This window comes from Ahaetulla prasina, chromosome 1, assembly GCF_028640845.1.
Source record: "Ahaetulla prasina isolate Xishuangbanna chromosome 1, ASM2864084v1, whole genome shotgun sequence".
Classification (NCBI taxonomy): Eukaryota; Metazoa; Chordata; class Lepidosauria; order Squamata; family Colubridae; genus Ahaetulla; species Ahaetulla prasina.
Genome location: NC_080539.1, coordinates 239,808,299 through 239,829,236, shown reverse-complemented (window position 1 = coordinate 239,829,236; position 20,938 = coordinate 239,808,299). Strand labels below are relative to the sequence as shown.

Below are 20,938 nucleotides of genomic sequence, written 5' to 3'. Positions count from 1 at the left end.
TGTCAAAAAAAAAAAGAAAGAAAGAAGAAACTGCAGGGGTGGGGAGGAACCACTGCCTCCCCTGAAGTGCAAGCTGGGAGCGTAGTAAGAATTTTGCTTATACATATGTAAATACTTGTGATTATCTCAACTATGCTTTCCTTACAGAGCATGAAGCCAAGTTTCCGTAGGAATCCTATCCTTGCCAGACCCCAAAGGAAAGGAATAAAAAAGACATGCAGCCAAATAAATAGATGCTTAGTAAATTAAACGCTGCACTTTTTTTTTTTTAGACCCTGCATGCTTTAAGCATGACTGTGTCTATAAATATTATATAGAAGCATTATGGACTTAGCGCAGATTTAAAATTTATTTACTAAATCAAAATTTGATAGAGTATGCTGGATCTTCCAGTAAAAAGGGAGGGTAAACATTAGGGTGGCGCACAGGGTATATTGCAAAGATTTCGGTTCTGTCATTATACAAATATTTGTAAATAGTTTGTCGGATTAATAGTTTCTCTCTAAACAGCATTGTCCATGAGGTATTTTGTAGCATAGTAAACTATAGCAAATATGTAAAAGAAGTGAAGAAATGAGAGTCTGTAATCCTCCGTTCACAATGTAAATTGGAGTGGCATTACTACTAGGTCTTTTTTTTTTTCCCCAGAGTAAAAAGGGAGGAGAATCCTTTGGAAATGACAAAGGCAGCTATTCAGCTTGTGGTAGCTGATAAAACAAAAGAAAATATTGACCTTTCACTCCTCCTGGGTCTTCAGACTGGCTGGCTGTTTTTGTGTAAAACAAGGACACCATCTTCTAGTCTTCAAGAACTTGGTGTCTGCAGCCCTGCTCCACATTCTTGTCCCTAGGAATGTCTCCTGAAAGAAAGGCCTTAAGCTAAAGTCACACTAAATCTGTGCTTATTTCCCAGAAGCTGGCCTTTTCAAGTGAAGTCTTAGATCACTGGAAGAGGAACATGACAGAAGTGCTACTGTGTATACTAATATCTTTTCTGTGCTGAGAATGTAAACATAGAGAAACTTCAGAGTAGGGAAAACTCCAAACGGGTTTATGAAGAAGAAAAAAATGAAGAACTACAGATTCAACAAGCAAAATGATAAAGAGGGCTTAAACATGAATTTAGATATGAGGTTTCTGGAGAACTGGTTTCTGGAGAATTTTGAACCGGTTTCAAAATTCTGACTTAGGTTCTTGGGGTTCTCTGAGTTTGGTTGTCCTTGCAGGGGTTTCTTTCTCAAACCCCAAGACTCCAACAGTTTAATTCTGAGTTACATATGTTTTCTACTATTGAAATCCTAGTTTTCATACATCTCCAAATTATACTTTCTAAGTTCAAACTATGCTTTAAGAAACAAGACATTTTGCTTTGTAGTAGATACCCAAGAGAACAAACACAAGAGAATTTCAACTTCTAAGTCAGGTGTGTCCAGACTTGACAAGTTTAAGATCTATGGACTTCAAGTCCCTGAATTCCCCAGCCAGACATGCTGGTCGGGGAATGTTGATTGAAGTTCACAAGTTTTAAGCCTTCATGTTCAGTCAAATATAATTTGTTACAGCAGCCATGATACATCTGTAACATCTTTGGATTGTGTACTGTAAAAGTGTACCAGGTGGAGGGTAGCCTAGATGCATCCAATGACTTAGTATGCTTGATCATACTATCCGTTGTAGTCCCGTTCTCCCCTACCTTACTTATTTATTTAATATCTCAAATCTAGAAAATGGTCATCTCTCTCACTGACTAACAGTAACACCTGTAGTAACAGTTTTCTTTGGTTATTTGTAAACAGAATGGGATGGCATTTGCAAGGAAATGGTTTTTATCAGGACATCAAACTCCTCAGAAATCAGTAGAAGAGTTTTCAAGTTATGGTTGAACATAAAATTTGATTTTAAAAATCATTGGTCATTTTAAGAAACAAGGTAATAAATAATATGCTCACATTGATGGCAGATCTCACCAAAGTTACTTAAGTTTGGTTTCAGTGAAACATGAAAGGAAATTCAAGAAGAATCTTTGTGAAGGTGTTTGGATTAAGAAACTGATTGTGCCGCATGGAGCAAATAGAAAAATTAAACAACATTCTTCTCACGCAAGCTGCATTCGGGGTGTATTCAAAAGAATCCCTTCAATTTGGCCTTCTTCCATTTTTTTCCCCTTAGTAAAGGAAAATGCTTTGACATGTGGAAACAGCCAGGAGCAGCTATCAAAGCAGCTGCACTATCTGGAAAAAGGACATGGCCACTTTAATCATCCAAAGACACATGGGTCCTTGCATGTTCCTATGCATTGTGAAGCACCATGTCTGAAGAATATGCACAGCCTTGTAAGTAATCTTCTACATATATGTTAAAGATCTTTTCCAAATATAAAAGTATTTGTAGTAAAGCTGTACATAAATTTAAAGTTCTTTTTACGACCCTGTAATCCTGTTTTATCAAGGTGGAGTAAAGACAACTGAATGTAGCTGAGCCTTTACTGGCCGGACATCCTTCCTGATGCCTATGCGGTGTTCTCAGAACATATTTTCTCTTTGCACCCTGAGAAACATCTATCACTGCCTAGGATTGAACTCTCAACCTCCTGAGTGTGAGGAGAGTATCTTCACCTCTAGGTCATGTCGCTCAATAAACGGAATATAAAGGACATACAAATGTCCTTTTCTAATTCATTAAGTTTGCTCAATGTGTGGCTAAGGATCTATGTCTTGGTTCTTGGTAATGTGCAATGAAACATTTTCAAAACCAAATCTGCCATAAAAGTGATAAGTAATCCTAAAGGTATAAATAGATTTCTAATTATCCCACTAGTTTAGCTCTCAATCCAGTCATCAGAGTTATGAACTCCGCTGAACTGAAACATTATTCCTCTGTGCACATTCAGGCTCCTTTGCTTGTAAAATAAAGTAAAATAGAGGTTTGATTTTTCTAATAAAAACTCATCTCTAACCAGTCAGTTGACTACAAGTGTAAGGAGTAGATTTCCGACCGGATTTGAAGGAAATGTAAGAACGTCTTCACAAAAATGTATTACCATGAACTTTTGTTCTGGGTTTATCCTGGTGCAGAATTTCTCTTTACTCATCTAGTATCTCGCTGCAAGTTGGTTTCCAAAGAACAATATTTACTATTCTGAAAAAGGAGGAAAGGTATCAATGATAAGACAAACCAACAAAAGAGAAACAAGACAAAGTACATGTCTATAGCACGCATGCATTTCTGTCTAGCGAACCTATTTGAAATAGCCAAAATAAATAAAATTTGTATCATGTGTTTAACTTACAAGTCCTAAGGATTAGAACCTAAACAGTCGTAGAAACCCAGAGGAGTATGGTCACTGTGAAATATTCCTCTCTGATAGATTACTCTTATTTATGTACTAAGCTATGATTGCAAATTGTGCCCCAACCAATAGCATCATAAGAGATGTATGTATCTCTGGGAGGGGAAAAGAATTTCAAACAAAACAGTTTAGGATTCTGTTAAAAAAATGGCATCATGGCATTCTGGTGAGTCACCACAACCAGAACTACCTCTTCCCCTTCTAGACAATGAATTAATCAAGCATTTATCTTGAGAAAACTTTCCACTGCACGAGACATGTACCATTTAGCACAGGGGTCTCCAACCTTGGTCCCTTTAAGACTTGTGGACTTCAACTCCCAGAGTTCCTCAGCCAGCTTTGCTGGCTGAGGGACTCTGGGAGTTGAAGTCCACAAGTCTTAAAGGGACCAAGGTTGGAGACCCCTGATTTAGCAGGCACCACAATCTATTGAGGAGGGGGGGAAGCCTTTACACAATCATTTAAATTAGAGCTGTCCACTCTCATAATTGGGAGAAGAGGACCTTAGGACTGCTAGGAGATGGGATAGATTTTGTGCAAGAAATTTTGAGGTTTGCCTTTTAACAATGATGTGTGCTTGGGGACTTCCTCTGTAGTTTTGAATACTTCTCATCACAAAATATGTGTGCAGTCTGTTTTCAACAGTCCTAGTCAGAAGGGCCTCTCGTGGCCACAAAAAGACTTGGGCAGTGTGTGTGTGTGTTTGTGTGACATTATTGTACATTATGAGAAGATATTTTCCCTGTATTGTTTGTACTGCACGGATCATTCTCTTTGGCTTGTTTTACATTCTGAGGAAATATAGGGATGTTCATCATTATTCCCAGAAGCCAATGGATCAATAAACTATATACCGGCAGGCTGTTCCGTCTCCTCTGAGAGAAAAAGACACAACCATAACATCTGTCACTCCACTTCTTCCTCTTCTGTAGAAGCTTTGGGCATAGCCTCTAACAACAGAAGTCTTTTCCTGGTCAGTTGGCATCAGCTGCTGCTAAACCATAACAAAAAAAACCCATATTTTTCTTGAAAAGAGAATGGCAATAACTGAAAAAAGGGATGTTATTGTCAAGCAGGAGAAGATAAGGTAGCTATATCTGTCCTCCTCATTAAGCGAATATGTGAATATGTCTGCCCGTCAGCCTTTGTCTGCTGCCACTTTGAAAAAGAAGAATGAAGTTGGTTGACATATTTAAGGTTCCTTCTTTGAGCTTTTATATTTTATTTATTTATTTATTTATTTTATTTATTTATTTATTTTGTCACAACATCATACAAAAAGATTATATAGTATATAAACATATAAACATATATATGAGTAAATGTTAGGAGGTATAAGCATATATATATATATATATATATATAGGAAGAAGAAAAGAAAAACAATAGGACAGGAACGGTAGGCACGTTTGTGCTCTTATGCACGCCCCTTATGGTCCTCTTAGGAATGGGGTGAGGTCAATAGTAGAAAGTTTTTGGTTAAAGCTTTTAGGATTATGGGAAGAGACCACAGAGTCAGGTAAAGTATTCCAAGCACTGATGATTCTGTTGCAGAAGTCATATTTTCTGCAATCTAGATTAAAGCGGTTGACCTTAAGTTTAAATCTATTGGTTGCCCTTGTATTATTGCAATTAAAGCTGAAGTAGTCTTTGACAGGAAGGACATTACAATAGACTACAATAGACTACAATATTTTGAAATCCAAAGACTAAATTTACCTATTTTGCATGGATGACTGGATAATACAGAATCATGACCAATGACTCTAAAAAACGCAAGCTAAGGCGTACAGGATGAGGCTGAAATTGTGCTGTTTTGTGTACCTTTAAGGTAATAAATCAAACTTCAGAAGCCAGTTTGGTTTGGTAGTGACTTAGAGCTAGGACTGGGGCTGATGTAGAAACTACTAGGAGATGGTGAGTTCTAGTCCCACTTTAAGCATGAAAGCTGGCTGGCTGACTAAGGGCCAGTCACTCTCTCTCAACCCAACCCATCCCACAGGATTGCTGTTGTTTATTTATTTTTTATTTTATTTATTTATTTGTCAAACACAACAGTATATATAAGTATAAGCATGAAATAACCATACGAATTGGATACAATCAAAGGGAACATTAGGACAGGAATGGTAGGCACGCTGGTGCTCTTATGCACGCCCCTTACAAACCTCTGAGGAATGGGGTGAGGTCAATAGTAGATAAGTCTTTGGTTAAAGTTTTGGGGATTTTGGGATGAGACCATGGAGTCTGGTAGTGCATTCCAGGCATTAACAACTCTGTTACTGAAGTCATATTTTCTACAATCAAGATTGGAGCAGTTCACATTAAGTTTAAATCTATTGTGTGCTCGTGTATTCTTGTGATTGAAGCTGAAGTAGTCTTCGACAGGAAGGACAAATTGTGGGGACAAATAGGAAGAGGGAGGATTTGCCACCTTGAATTATTTATAAAGTAATAAGGATGGGATAAAAATCCAGTACATAAATATATAAAAACAAATAAACATAATGCAGTAGAATGACTGCAACATTCATGGGGTGATTTTGGGCTAGTGATGGTCTTTCATCCTAGTCTATTTTACAGAGTTGTTGCTGCAGGCATAAAATGTGAGGGAAAGGAGGGAGAGGGGGAGAGAGAGAGAGAGAGAGAGAGAGAGAGAGAGAGAGAGAGAGAGAGAGAGAGAGAGAGAGAGAGAGAGACTTGTTCTCTAATAAATCTCCTTAAACTCTTAAAGAAAAGATGAGGTTAAAAAAATGCAATAAATACATACATGAATAACCCTGCAATATAGAGAAGAAATACTATAGAAACCAGTCTAGAGAAGTATCCTTCACAAATGCCATTAATGTCAACTAAGTATGTTGGATACATAACAGCCAAAATAGCTCCATCTCACTCTATAGTTCTGTGAACTGATAGCACAAAGAGTTGCAGACTGCCTTACATGTACTGTATAGCTTCCACTTTGTGTAAATTTCCATCAAGTAAGTTATTTTCCCTTGTAAACAAGTAGCGGCCTGTCGCGGAGCACATAAAACCAGTTTGCATTGACATCCATTTTCATTCAGCAAAAGCTTGTGCTGGAAAAGCAATTCCCAAGCATCCTCCATTTTTTTCATCTGCATATGGTTATTTAGAAAATTCAATGCAAGGGAAAGGACCATATTTTTTTTTCTCATTAGATGAACAAGTATTGCTGAGTAAGACACATTGTATCCAAAGAGTACCAAGCTAGAACTGGGGGAGAGTTAAGAGTATAGATGTGTCATGTGTGTGATTGTGGACTTTGAGGATGAAATATCATAGAAGTAAACAGCACACTTTTTTTGCAAAGGCTGATCAGGTACAAACATGGAAGTCAATGTGAAGACGAGTCCTTAGCTAATCAGTAAGCACTAATCCGTAAGATTGGTAGCAAAAGATGGGTATATCAGTGTATTTCTAGGAATCAGTGGTGATTCGCTACCGGTTCGGGAACGGGAGCACGCACATCCCAGTGGGTGGGCGGAGCCTCCCACCACCGGCACTATCATTTTTCGTGAGCTGGATAGATCCAGCTGGATTTCACTGCTGCTAGGAATTCTGCTGCCTAAAAGGACTAGAAAATTACCGTATTTTTCGGAGTGCAGAACCGCACACCCTCCTCCTCCTTCTCCGCAGACTCACCTTCTCTTTCCTCCTGCCCTTTCCTCCTGCCCAGATCTGCTATGCATTTTTTTTTTCGCCTCCGCACACCCCATTTTTGGATTCAGGGAGGGGATCGTAGCGCTGCCGCCCAAAAACTCTTTCCTCCCCGAGTCCAGATCTGAATGGCTCACTCCTTGAAGAATAGCAGAATAAAAGAGTTGGAAGGGCTTTGGAGATCTTCTAGTACAACCCGCTGCTCAAGCAGAAACCCTATGCCATTTCAAACAAATGGTTGTCCAATACTGTCTCCAATGTTGGAGTACCCACAACTTCTGGAGGCAACTCATTCTATGAATTAATTGTTGTAACTGACAGGAAATTTCTCCTTAGTTCTAGGTGAGATCTCTCCTTTATTAGTTTCCATCCATTGTTTCTTGTCCTGCCTTCAGGACAAGAAACAATGTTTCTTGTTTTGGAGAATAGATTGACCCCCTCTTCTTTGTTACCCCCTTAGATATTGGAATACTGCTATCATGTCACTCCTAGTCCTTGTTTTCACTGGACATGACAATTTCTGCAACCATTCTTCATATGTTTTAGTCTCCAATCCTCTTATCATCTTTGCTGCTCTTTACTCTTTGTAAAATCTCAATATCCTTTTTATGTCATCATGACCAAAACTGGATGCAATATGCCAAGTGTCGGCTTACCAAAGCATTATAAAATGGTACTAACACTTCATGTGGTCTTGATTTTATCCCTCTATTAATGCAGCCTAGGACTGTGTTGGCTTTTTTTGGCAGCTGCAGCACACTGCTGGTTCATATTTGAGTGATTGTCCACTAGGACTCCAAGATCCCTCTCACAGTTATTTACTATTGAGCCAGTTACCACCTATTCTATATCACTGAATTTGTTTTTTCTTGTAGAACCTTAATTTTCCCACCATTGGATTTCATTTGGTTAGATAGCGCCCAACATTCAAGTCTGTCAAGATCCTTCTGTATCTTGAGCCTATCTTCTGGAGTGGTGGCTACTTCTGCCAGTTTGATGTCATCTGCAAATTTGAAGATGTTTAGGTAGCTAATAAAGGCCTAGCTATTTCCTTAGGTTTTGAAGGCAGGGTGACAGTTGATCCTCTGGAAGATTTTGTTTTGTTTATATATTTTTCATGTTTTTATATTTATTTTCAGGCCACACACAATTTCTATTTTTTATTATTATTTTTCTCACATTTTAATTGTAAGCTTTCCAGGGTTGGGAGTTGAGGTTATTTGAATTGTATGTCTGTATACATAAATAAAGGCTTCAATAAATCAGAACATTTATCCTTGTTGCTAAATCTCCCTGCCATCCTAGGTTTTCCTAGATATTTATGCTCCTACTGTAAATCCTCATATTGGCAAAGTAGGAAGCAGATGCTAGGTAAGGCTTTCTAAGCCAGGAGAACCGTTGGAGGCTTTGACTGTCTTAATTACAGTTTTATCCATATATCTCCACTATATCTCTCATAAAATATGAGTGAATGTTGGACAGAGAGTAAGAAATATTCAGAGTTAGCTGACTTAGGTTATTTTAAGTGCAATGTGTATAGCATAAATTTAGCTGATATACCACAGATATAGCACAGTCCCAAATGTATTGGTTTACAAGTGAATATCTACAAAACTTTAACACCTGGCATGGCTAATGCTAGGGATGCGGTGGCTCAGGGGCTAGGACGTTGAGCTTGTCGATCGAAAGGTTGGCAGCTCAGCGGTGCGAATCCCTAGTGCTGCCATGTAATGGGGTGAGCTCCCGTTACTTGTCCCAGCTTCTGCCAACCTAGCAGTTTCAAAAGCACATAAAAATGCAAGTAGAAAAAATAGGGACTACCTTTGGTGGGAAAGTAACAGCGTTCCTTGCACATTTGGCGTTGAGTCATGCTGGCCACATGACCACGGAAACGTCTTTGGACGGCACTGGCTCTTCAGCTTTGAAATGGAGATGAGCACTGCCCCCTAGAGTTGGCAATGACTAGCATGTATGTGCGAGGGGAAACTTTACCTTTACCTATGGCTAATGCTGGGTATGCAATCCAATTTGTTCATATGCCATAGTACAAACTTTTCTAATGCTGCTTCTTACCAAATGAGTTAGTCAACAGGTTTTTACAACTTATTACTTTGAAAACAATACTCTCAGTACAGCTGCAAGTAACTAGGTTGAAAAAGGGCTATCTTAATATAAGTCCTAGGTACAGAGCACCATCCTAATGGAGAAACAATCTTCTATGTGGTAAAATATATAGCTGGATTGCATTGCCTTGCAGCCAAACTGTCTTCAATTAAATGTTGCTTAACACACAAAAATGACTGTACCATTCAAGCAATGTTCGTGCTGGTCCAGTGTCCATTACAGATTTTTTTCTTAGGTACTTCAAACATTATCCTCACTCCCAAAGTAATGAGTAGTGAGCTCAGCATGGGCAGCACTCAAAGATTAGATAGGACTTCTGGCTGAATTGATGAGACCAGTATAACCTCTAATGTACCTCAGAGAGATACAATGTAGACCAGTTCAAAGGTCTCGCCATCAAAACTGACATCAGCCAGAGCCTCACACAAGTCGAAGAAGTAGTGCAAGATTGGAAGTTGAGGAGAGACTTGGCCCACAAAATCTCCAAGAGTCAGACATGATTGAATGGGTATCATCATCATCATCATCATCATCATCATCATCATCATCATCATCATCATCTTACTCAGATACAGTCCTGATTGATATTATTTGAAAAGTCCATTGAGTTTCACTGATGTGAAAATAAAACGGAGAAGGAAAACCTCCCTTGAGTCAAGCTCAGTCCCTGTTGGCCATGTTTATGCAGGTTATTGGAAGCGTGACAGGAATAATTCTGGGATTTATCAAAACTTTCTAGTCTAAACAAAACTCCTGGAATTCTCAGATGGTGCCCAGTTCTGTCCTAAACCAGACTGATTGCAGCTTAGCTTTCAAAATCCACAGACTATCACCTGCTGTGGTGAAGTGAAAATAGATAGTAAACTGATGCTGCCAGGGAGGGGATCTAGTATGCCAGCTATATGTAGAGGTCATAAGCAGAGGGAACTAATCTCATCAATAATCCGACTCTTGATAACACTTGACAGTTGCAAGATATGAAAGCCAATGAAAGCTGAAAACATGAATATTCTACATGGGATGTGCTTGTGGCTTCCATCTAGCAGAATAACAGAGCTGGAAGGGACCTTGGAGGTCTTCTATTATTGATGAGATTAGTTCCCTCTGTTCAGGCAGGAACCCCTATACCCTTTCAAACAAATGGTTGTCCAGTCTCTTTTTAAAAGCTTCTAGTGATGGAGCACCCACAACTTCTGAAAGCAAGCCATTCCATTGGTTTATTGTTCTCATTGTCAGAAAATTTCTTCTTAGTTCTAGGCTGCTTCTCTTCTTGGTCAGTTTCCACCCATTGCTTTTTGTCTTGTCTTCTGGTGCTTTGGGGGGGTTTTTTTTTGCCCTCCTGTCAGAAGCACCGAGGCACTTTTGGGTTGAAAGGATTAGCTGGTGACATCACCATTGCCCTGGGGATGCTCAGTTGGGAGCTCCTGTCATGTCCCCAGTAGGAGCTGGAATGAAGGATGAGAGATCAACCCCACCCCACGGCAGCATTCAGCTTTCGAACATGGGCTTGCTAACTTCCTGCCCAGTGTTCCAATCACTTGAGCCACCACGCTCCTGGAAAATAGGTTGACTCCTCTTCTTTGTATATCAGCAATCCAGCTCACGATGAGTAAATTGCTGCATTTTTGTGATCCATGGTACGATATATATAATGTGGCACTTGAAAGGAAAAAAGCTGCCCCCTTTGTCCATCACAAATACACTTCATTGTGCTTCTCCGATCAAATATTTGAGAGCAATCAGGATAGCTTATAGAAAATAAGGAATTTACTTTATCCTGACAAATTAATGCTTGATGTCCTTCTGACTATATAAAATACATGGGGATAATATGAATTAGGCTGGGAGCTAACTGACGTATTCTAGAGAAATAATTTTATAGTGACAAAGAGAAAAAGGGAGATTTTGCCTCTGTTCTATCTAAACTGATCCAATGGAAGCTCTGTTAAAAAAAAAATAAAGTTCATGAAATTATCATTTTCTGCCTTTGCCATCTTCGAAAAGGAAGAATAATTTCCCAAACTGCATTTTTTTTAAAAATTAAAAAGAGACCAAAAATAGAACCAGTCAGTTCTGTTTAGGAAGAAGGAAGTTTGTTTCTCCTGTGTTTCAGTGTTGTTGAATGTTTGTTAACTAATAGCTACAAAATATTGAAATGGGATGAAAGCAGAGGTGGGTTTCAGCAGGTTCTGAGCAGTTCTGGAGAACCGGTAGCAGAAATTTTGAGTAGTTTGGAGAACTGGTAGTAAAAATTCTGACTGGCCCCGCCCCCATCTCTTCTCTGCCTCCCGAGTCCCAGCTGATTGGGAGGAAATGGGGATTTTGCAGTAACCTTCCCCTGCCATACCCACCAAGCCACGCCCACCAAGCTATGTACGCCCACCAAGCCACACCCACAGAACCGGTAGTAAAAAAATTTGAAACCCACTACTGGGCAAAAGGATGAAAAAAAGATGGGTATGAAGATAAATCCCTTCCCTGTAAAAGGCTGATATGCTTCTCAGTCCACTGTAAAGATAAGGGAATTCTAGATTTTAGTATGGGAAAAACCTGTCTTCAACAATAATTAATTATAATTCACTAACTATAATTCACTTTGCTACTCACTCCTTAATTCAAAATTGAATTGATATGCATAGTAACTCTGTGACCTATTGGAAAATATACGTTAGGTGAGATTTTGGTATTAGTGTAGTCATCATGATAGAAATGTTTGTTCAAATTACTTCAATGACCTTTTCACTTCCAATGATTTTGGCAAAGTCACTTACTATCTTCCCGTACCAAGGCTTATTATATTTGTGGCTGTGAGAGTGTGTAAATCAAAAAAAAGGTTGAGTTTTATAATACTCAAGATTTACCCAAAAAATCCTCCTTGGTTCAATGATACTAATTTTATTGTGTGTTTAAGCTCCCAGTCTAGGTTGCGCCAGTTTGTTGCAGAATTTTTTAATGCTCTTTTCTTTCATTTTCTAGTCCCCCTGGATATCCTGAAAGCACATAATAGGCACTAATGGCTGAATTTAAGAATTACTTTTCTCCAACTACTAGTTCTGAAGATTTTATCAAATAAGGAAAATTAATTTGTGTCTCTATGAAATAGAAAATCAGTGTTATGATTTGAATAAATGTAGTGTGGTGTTAAGAAATATCATCTTCGTCATTTTTTTATTTGTATATTTACATTATATCATTCCTTTTTTAACAATGGGGGCTGAAAAGTGGATGCAAGCTGCAGGGTTATTGTCTAGATGCTTTCTCTGCTGCAGATCTTGAACATTTTCCCCTGAACTCTAAAAAAAAAAAATTGATCTTTTTTTGTACTCTTGACACAACTGAAGTGGACTGCATAGTTTACCAGTTATCTGAGCTTAGAAAGGCAACCTCATACATACCATGTAATAAACTCCTCAGCAAGATTAGAAGCATCAAAAGAAAGCTGCAATTCCAAGCAAGAAACACAGGGCTTATTATATTAGTTGCAATAAAGTTTCCAGATTGGCAACATTCTTAACTATTTTTATCTCTTTTGCAGTAAACAGAGTTTAGAAGCTAAATCTGGATGGAATAGTTTATCACTTAGTTTTACAAAAGTCATGCTTTGAATTTTGGGAAGAAGAGACATGATTGTCATAGCAGGGCTGAAAAAAATCCAGATGATCATCAGATTGTGGACATTAGGGTATTTTACTTTTTGTGTGTGTTGTGGAAATTAAAGGGTAAAAGGTCCCAAAGGCGTTTTTTCAAGAGGCAACTAGACTTTCTGGTTTTTCTTTGAAGACATTAAGAAGAGCAGAAGAAGCTTCTTGGATGAGAAGCGAAAAATGTCTTCAAAGAAAACCAGAAAGTCCAGCTGCCTCTTGAAAAAAGCATCTTTTGGACAACCGTGACCTGGATGACTGAGAATCTCCATAGGCATTTAGAGGGAGAAGGATCACCTTAAGCCTCACAGAACCTTGGACAACAGACCCCCCCACCTCCGGAATCTGCCCTGCCTACTTGTTGAAGAAAACCTTTGTTGTCCCTTCTCTCTCTCCCTAAACTTGATGTAGCCCTAAAAAGTTGCATACCTGTACAGTAAAGTATCCCATCCCTTCATAATTCCTTTCCTTGGGAATGGCAGTAGATAGAACCAACATATGCAGGTAAACTATCGTGCTTTTCCCTTTTTAGGGTGGGAAATCTTAAGCAGAATAAAGAAAAGGCAGAGAAAGTGATTTATTTACCTATTTACTTATTTAACACATTCCTATCTCTCCTCAGTTCAAATGATTCTTGGAAGCTTACCTAGAATTTAAATGGGAGAACAATAAAAGCAACCCTCAGCCAAACCCCAGTATGAATAGAATGAAGAATGGCATTGCAACCTAAAGTTAGGAGAAAGCCCCTCTGAAGCAATTCTGTTTTCAACAATTTACAGAAAATCACCATGGAGGGGGCTAGCCTGATTTCCATGGGAGTCCCCGAACGAAGAAATTGCTTGCTGTGCATACGCTCATCTTGTTCCAATTGATTCACTGAATAGGGTTTTGTCTTGTTTGTTTTTATCTTGGATTACATTCGGTGTTGTGCAATTCTCCCCTTAAACTTATCTTGATTCTTCTGTCATCACTGCTCATTGCAACAAAATGTGTAATTATCCCCATCCTATGGATTCTTATTTTCAGAATAACCTAAATTCCATGTCCTAGATCAGGGGTCTCCAACCTTGGCAACTTTAAGACTTGTGGACTTCAACTCCCAGAGTTCCTCAGCCAGTTTTGCTCCACAAGTCTTAAAGTTGCCAAGCTTGGAGTCCCCTGACCTAGAGGACCCCCCACCCCACTCTTTCCTGACAGGAAAGAGCCTAATCTTTTCAATTAGATTGTATACAGATATACCACCTACTTGAAATTAGATTATACACAGATGTACCACCTACTTGAAATCACTCTGCAGAGATTTCATCTGCTTATTGAAGATGTGGAAATATGCCTGGGGAAAAAATAGCAACCCAATAGCTGGCCAGGTTCAATCTGGTGGTACTGTAGCTGCAACTAACCATTGCATTATTGAATTTTCTCCCTTCCACTCAGACTGCAAATTATTGAAGAAGTAAAAGGTATAACAGCAATGGAACCATAGGACCCTAAGGTCCTCTTTTAATGCCAGATCATTCGTTAACGAAGCATCTACTATCCAATATTTAATCTTGGATAAACGTACTGACCATATAGAGCTGTGGTGACACAGTAGTTAGAATGCAATATTGCAGGCTAATTCTGCCAACTGCCAGCAGTTCAATCCTGACCAGCTCAAGGTTAACTCCGCCTTCTATCCTTCCAAGGTCAGTAAAGTGAAGACCCAGATTGTTGAGGGCAATATGATGACTCTGTAAACCACTTACAGAGGGCTGTAAAACACTAGAGAGCATTAGAGAGCATTTCACCGAGCAGCCTTCAGCAGCGCCACGAATCAAAAAGAGGGCTGTGAAAATACTTACAAATACCTCACATCCTGGACGTAAACTGTTTCAACTCCTACCCTCAAAATGATGCTATAGAACACTGCACACCAGAACAACTAGACACAAGAACAGGTTTTTCCCGAATGCATCAATCTGCTAAACAAATAATTCTCTTAACACTATCAAACTATTTACTAAGTCTGCACTATTATTAATCTTCTCATTGTTCCCACCACCCATCTCCTTCCACTTATGGCTGTAACTTTGTTGCTTGTATTCTTACGATTTATACTGTAATTGATTGTTTCCTGATTGCTTAGTTGTAGCCTATGACTATCATTAAGTGTTGTAAGTGTTGCACTTTGATGAAGGTATATTTTATGTACAATGAGAGCATATGCACCAAGACAATTTCCTTGTGTTTCCAATCACACTTGGCCAATAAAAAAATTCTATTCTATTCTATTCTATTCTATTCTATTCTATTCTATTCTATTCTATTCTATTCTGTAAAACATTATGAAGCGGTATATAAGTCTAAGTGCTATTATTATTGCTATATATGTATTGCTGAAAAAATAATTCATCCCAACTATTTCCACTTGGTTACTTTCTGATGTGACAGGCTCAATATGCCCAATTGCAGGAATTCCATCCCATTCATCAGAAGCTTCATCCAATAGTCTGCCAATTGGATGTCCTTGCTGATATGTCTGATTGAGTAGGAGAAGGTAGAGATACTGTTGATGTACCCTTTACCCCAGTAAGTATTTGGGATGACCTATACAGATAGTCCTCAATTTATTGCCACAATTGAGCCCAAAAATTCTGTTGCAAAGCTAAACCTTTGTTAAGTGAATTTACCCACTTTTACAACCTTTCTTGCCACAGGTGTAACCATCATAAATATGAATCAGTTGCCAAGCATCCAAATTTTGATCATATGACTAGGGGGATGCTGCAACAATTGTTAAGTGTGAGAAATGGTCATAAGTTACTTTCATCAGAGCCATTGTAACTTCAAATGGTCACTATGTGAACTGTTGTAAGTTGAGGACTACCTGTAGTGTGGAAGTGATCTGTCCTAGCCTCTTGTCTTAGATAGCACTTAGCAACAGCAATTAGACTTATACACCGCTATACAGTGCTTTACAGCCCTCTCTAAGTGGTTTACAGAGTCAACATATTGGCCCCAACAATCTGGGTCCTCATTTTAACCACCTCGGAAGAATGGAAGGCTGAGTCTACCTTGAGCCTGTTGAGATTTGAACTGTCAATTTGCAGGCAGATGGCAGTGAGCAGAAGTAGCCTGTAGTACTGCATTCTAACCACTGCGCCATCACGGCTCTTACAGTGTCTTTGTCCATATTGAGGTTCTCCAGACAGAAATGGTTCAGGGTTTCATAACTACTATGACAACCATGAACTTTCCCAGTGAATATCTGTTCTCAGATTTACAGCAAAGTTCAGGATGGAAATTGGTTCAACTGGAGTCAGTGATCTGAAAGTGAAGTTGCTCTCTGTAATGCCCTTAATATCGACAGTCACTTTTTGTTCAATGTTACACTAATGGCTGTTTTGAAAAAGGAAAAAGATCCATTAACTTACAGAGGTAGAAGATGAATTAAAAATCTGATCCAAGTGTCTAATACAGCCAGATGGTTTCTTCAATGGGCTTGGGGGATTTTCTGCCTCATTTGTTAATGAATCTGTTGAAGCTTTGGCCAATCTGTGAATGAAGGTGGCGTAGATAGGTGATGTAATTGCTCTTGAGCATTTCCTTCCTTCTAACAAAGCTAAATTAGCATCTTGGTTAAGGGAGTGATTAATGCCTCCTTCGTAGTGTGCAATGTGTTTCCATCCACTTCTTTTATATGCACCATTTTGTTTGGTTTTGTTTGTTTGTCCATTCAACTAATCATTTGGAACTGGAAGTTTGCTTGTGTTCTTGAAAGAAAATTTTTCACACATTTAATCTATTTACCATCATTATGAAGCTGGTCCTTAGGGGAAATACATGGAACAATTCATCTTTAAGGATGTGGCAGATGTTGACTTTGACAATGTAAGCCTATGAAAATATTTAAATAACATTTCTCAATATTTAACAAAGTTTAATGTTGCCTTTGTGGCTAGTCATGATCTCCAATGAAATATTTAGTCATAACCCAGAATAGGGCTCCTGACTAGAGGGAGAAGTTTCCACCTCAATCTTTAATATGTCAGAGTATTAATATGTCAAAGTATGTCTGCTCCAAAATTCTGGAAAGTTGTTGTAAATCAAAAACCAAATTAGAGGGTCAATGATCTGACTTGAATCTAGAGCAGTTTTCTGTGTCTAGTTAAATTTTCAAAAGAAATTTACTCAGTTTCTGATCAATGTCATACTATTTATGCACTGCATTTCAGCCTTTTGTATCCAAGTATCCCTAAAAATATTTTTATAGATGTAACTTTCAGAAATATAATGACATCTTAATTTAAGAGACCATTGGAAAGGAACGGCATCCATTAAACTGAATGTCTGGATTTTAAAAGTACTTTCCTGCATCTGGTTGCTATGGAGACAGCCAGAAAGAGCAGATCATTGGGTCTGAGAAAATAGGCAAGACCCGGACAAGTTCTAAGTAGAGATGAAATGTCTGATGAGGATAATAATTTGCCTGTTCAGTTGAGTCTTCAAGTTCCAAAGCATTGCTTTGTTGTTACAGATATAAATCCCACGGATGACTTTACTTAGAGGCTTTATGTAGACACAGGATTGGGGACAGCATTGAGGATACCCATCAAGCAAGAACTACAGGCTAGACTTCTCTCCCTCCAGCACTGCCAACACTGACCAGAATCAGCCCCAAAGGAAGAAGACAGAACTAGCACAGAACAGCTCTGCCCATTCCTAACACTCAGATCAAATCCAGAAAGATGTCACGATTGAAGGCATGGAGGCCACTGAGAGATCAGGAAAAGCAAGGCTAAACACATTATTCTTAGCCCACTCCTGGGATAAGAGGATCCCACAGGTCACCCATAAGCACAAGCGCTGCTGTTTCAATCCCGAATCCCAACTGAAAGGAGTCCAGATAATCTACTTCCTCCAGCATTCTCTGGAGCTGCCATCTTCTCAATAATCATCAAAGTTGGGCAAAAAACCCTGGACAACCATTGTCCAGCATGATTTGGATTTTTAAGCCAAGAACGGCGACAATACAGCAATCTGTGCTACAAGCCCTACCATTGCTTGTAGACATTCCTAACTGATAGATCACTTTTTCAAAAAGAAAAACTATAGCAAATTGCTTTTACATCCTTGGGTGTCATTCTTAAAGCAACTGATTCACGGAAGGAGAATGGTATTTTTGTGTCCAGTTTCAAGATACAAAAACAGCTGAACTGAGCCTTTCTCTTCGAAGGTTTTAATATTATATATCTATTGTCAATATATGTTCACAGATAATGCTTCCAGTGCAAATATTTTTGTTCATACATTTCTATGAAAGCCACTTGCGGGAATCCATTTGGGTTTGCTTTTATTTCATTTCCTCGGTTTACTGTCTAATCACTGCAGTTTATTTTAAGGTAAATGTTTAACAAATTGAATCCAATTCTCAGAAAACCAAATCTGGACCTATCCATTTCTGCATAATCCACCCTTATCCTCTGCTATAGAGACACACTTGGAATGTCCAGAGGTCGTATCATCATCTCAAGTGGCAAACTCAGTGCATAAAGCTGGTAAGATTTCTCCCTCCTTAAATAGTGTCATGGAATGAACATAAAGGAGAAGGAACACATTATCTTATACAGGCAGTTCTTACTTAACGATGGTAGCCCTGTCACTAAGCAGCATGGTTATAAATGTGATGTCATGTGATCACACTGACTTAACGATGGTGGCTATCACAGTCCCAGTTGCCGTTGTTAGGCAGTTCCAGGAAGTTGTAGCATTCACAGTCATATCATCACTATTAGCAATGTCCTATCATTGACTTTGTGTGAAGAAGCTAGCAATGAAGGTTGCAAATGGCAATGACATGACCGTATCATGCTGCAACATTGTAATTAAATTTTCTTTAATGATACAATAAATAAAAATCAAGGAACCCATATATTCCAAGGGAACTCAAAACCATAGATTTTGGACATCTCCAGAAATGCAATTCTAAAGATACTTGATTTTGGAGTTTAAATTTAAATTGCAGGCATGGTAGTTTTATTCTGCCTCTGCACAGCAGGAGAATTTATGTTAATGATTTGAGGGACTACAGACACAGAAATGAGTTAAAACTTGGACCTTGAAATTAATGCTCTTCCACAGAAGTAATTAGAGCTTCCTGTAATTGGATCATACTTTTTGCCATGAGTGTTTCCTGTTATTATATTATGTATTATTGTACACTGTATTCATTTTATGTATATTATAAATCATTATATATTATTTCTATCCCACCATTCCATCCAGAGGAAATTCATAAGGGATAACAATTTCAGAAAAGCATAAATTGTTGAAACTGATTAAAACAGTTAAAATCAATTATACACAAACTCAAGCAGGAAAACCCTGGTTGGAGAGGTTCCACAACATAATTATATGCTTCTTACATCATGCACCAGTTAACAGCATTTTGTACCAACTACCCACAGTTTCACTATGTGCAAAACGCACTGCAGACGTCTAGGTGGGAAATAATCAATTGCCAAGTCCAGCACTATCTGATTGACTTAGAAACAGTCCCGGTTAGTGCACATCTTGCTCTCATATAGGAATCTAAAAAACAACAACAACTAAAGAGCTTAATGAGTACTTTACAACCCGAGACCTAAAGTTACAGGAAGTAGACCAGCTCCTTTACAATAAGCTGAATCCTACTCCTATAGTCTATTTTTCTACTGATTTTCAGCATTTCTCAGTTTTTGGTTTGGGATTTTATTTGAACTTGTCGACCTTGATACAGCCAATTTCTGAACTTAGATATCAATCCTCAAACTCCATTGCTTTCAAATTAGAAGGTAAGGAAGAGTAGAATTGGGTGTCATCAGCATGCTAGAACTACAACTAGACAATATGGAAAGATTTTGCCCATAGTTTCAAAGTAGAAATTGTTTAGGGGACCATCTGGAGCAGTGGTGGGTTACCCCCCGGTTCAGTCCAGTTCTATAGAACCAGTAGTAAAACTGGCTGGAGGCTCCGTCTACCCACCACCACGTCATCACCGGTGATCTGTGCATGCGCAGAAGCTTCTGGGCATGTGCAGAAGAGCGTGCACGAGAGCAAAGCAAGCTCTCATTGCAAACCGGTAGTAAAGGTAAGTAGAACCCACCCCTGATCTGGAGTCATACAAGGCATCACAAATACAAAGGCCTAGGAACTGTATAGGAATTTCATGACATGGATCAACAAAAAGAACCAGAACCATTTGCAAAATAGTCTTGTCTTGGTGAGGCTTAGTCTCACCAGATAATATAAATAGAATTGAAATCCAAGAAAAAGTCCAAGAACACTGGCCATGCTTCCACATAGGGCATAGTACCTTGAGAATGGCCAAAGTCTCCAAACACAGTTGAAAGCCCAGTTGAAATGTGTTCAAATAAGCAGTGTCCAAGCCCACTGTGTCCTGTCAGCATAGCCAATGACAGTTTTTCAGCTCTTCTCAATCAAATGAAGGCTTTTTAACAATAATCAATATATAATTAATAATATAATAATATTTAATGTATTAATATTTAATGTAATTAATGTATAATTACATTAAATTATAATGTAATATATATTACATTATAATATAACTCCACCGCCTTCGACATGACCTGAGTTTAACTCATAGAATCATCTATTACAATGTCCTTCCAGTCAAAGACTACTTCAGCTTCAATTGCAACAATTCACGAGCACACAATAGATTTAAGCTTAATGTTAACGGCTCCAATCTTGATTGCAGAAAATATAACTTCAGTAACAGAGTTGTTATTTTTTTTTTTTTATTACTTTTTTTACAACAAACAAACAAAAAAAATACATTATTACACCCTTGTGCTATACATAAAAGGAAGATTTGGGTCTTCGGATATATCCTCATGATTGCCAAAATCCACGTTCTCGAGGTACAGGTACTGAAGCGTCCAATGTTCCAAGCGCAAAGTCCACAAATGGTTTCCAAGTCTTCCAGAAAATATCTTCTTTATACACACCACTTCTAATTTTAATATCACATGTCATTTTATCATTTAAAGCTAATTTCCACATTTCAGAATTCCACTCTTCTATTCTAAAAATCACATCTAGTTTCCAATATCTAGCTATTATAATTCTACCTATTATAATCATAATTCTAATCAATTCTT

At 38.4% G+C, this 20,938-nt stretch overlaps 1 long non-coding RNA gene across 2 annotated transcripts; it reads left to right on the top strand.

Moving 5' to 3' along the window:
- The first annotated feature begins 41 nt into the window (after nucleotides 1–41).
- On the top strand, nucleotides 42–20,529 carry LOC131203738 (uncharacterized). 2 transcript variants are annotated; one of them, XR_009156470.1, is made up of 3 exons: nucleotides 42–84; nucleotides 2,169–2,332; nucleotides 17,311–20,529. It is a non-coding gene; the product is annotated as an uncharacterized LOC131203738 (long non-coding RNA). The 2 variants fall into 2 exon arrangements; XR_009156472.1 differs by having other exon boundaries at nucleotides 46–107.
- Nucleotides 20,530–20,938: the final 409 nt, after the last annotated feature.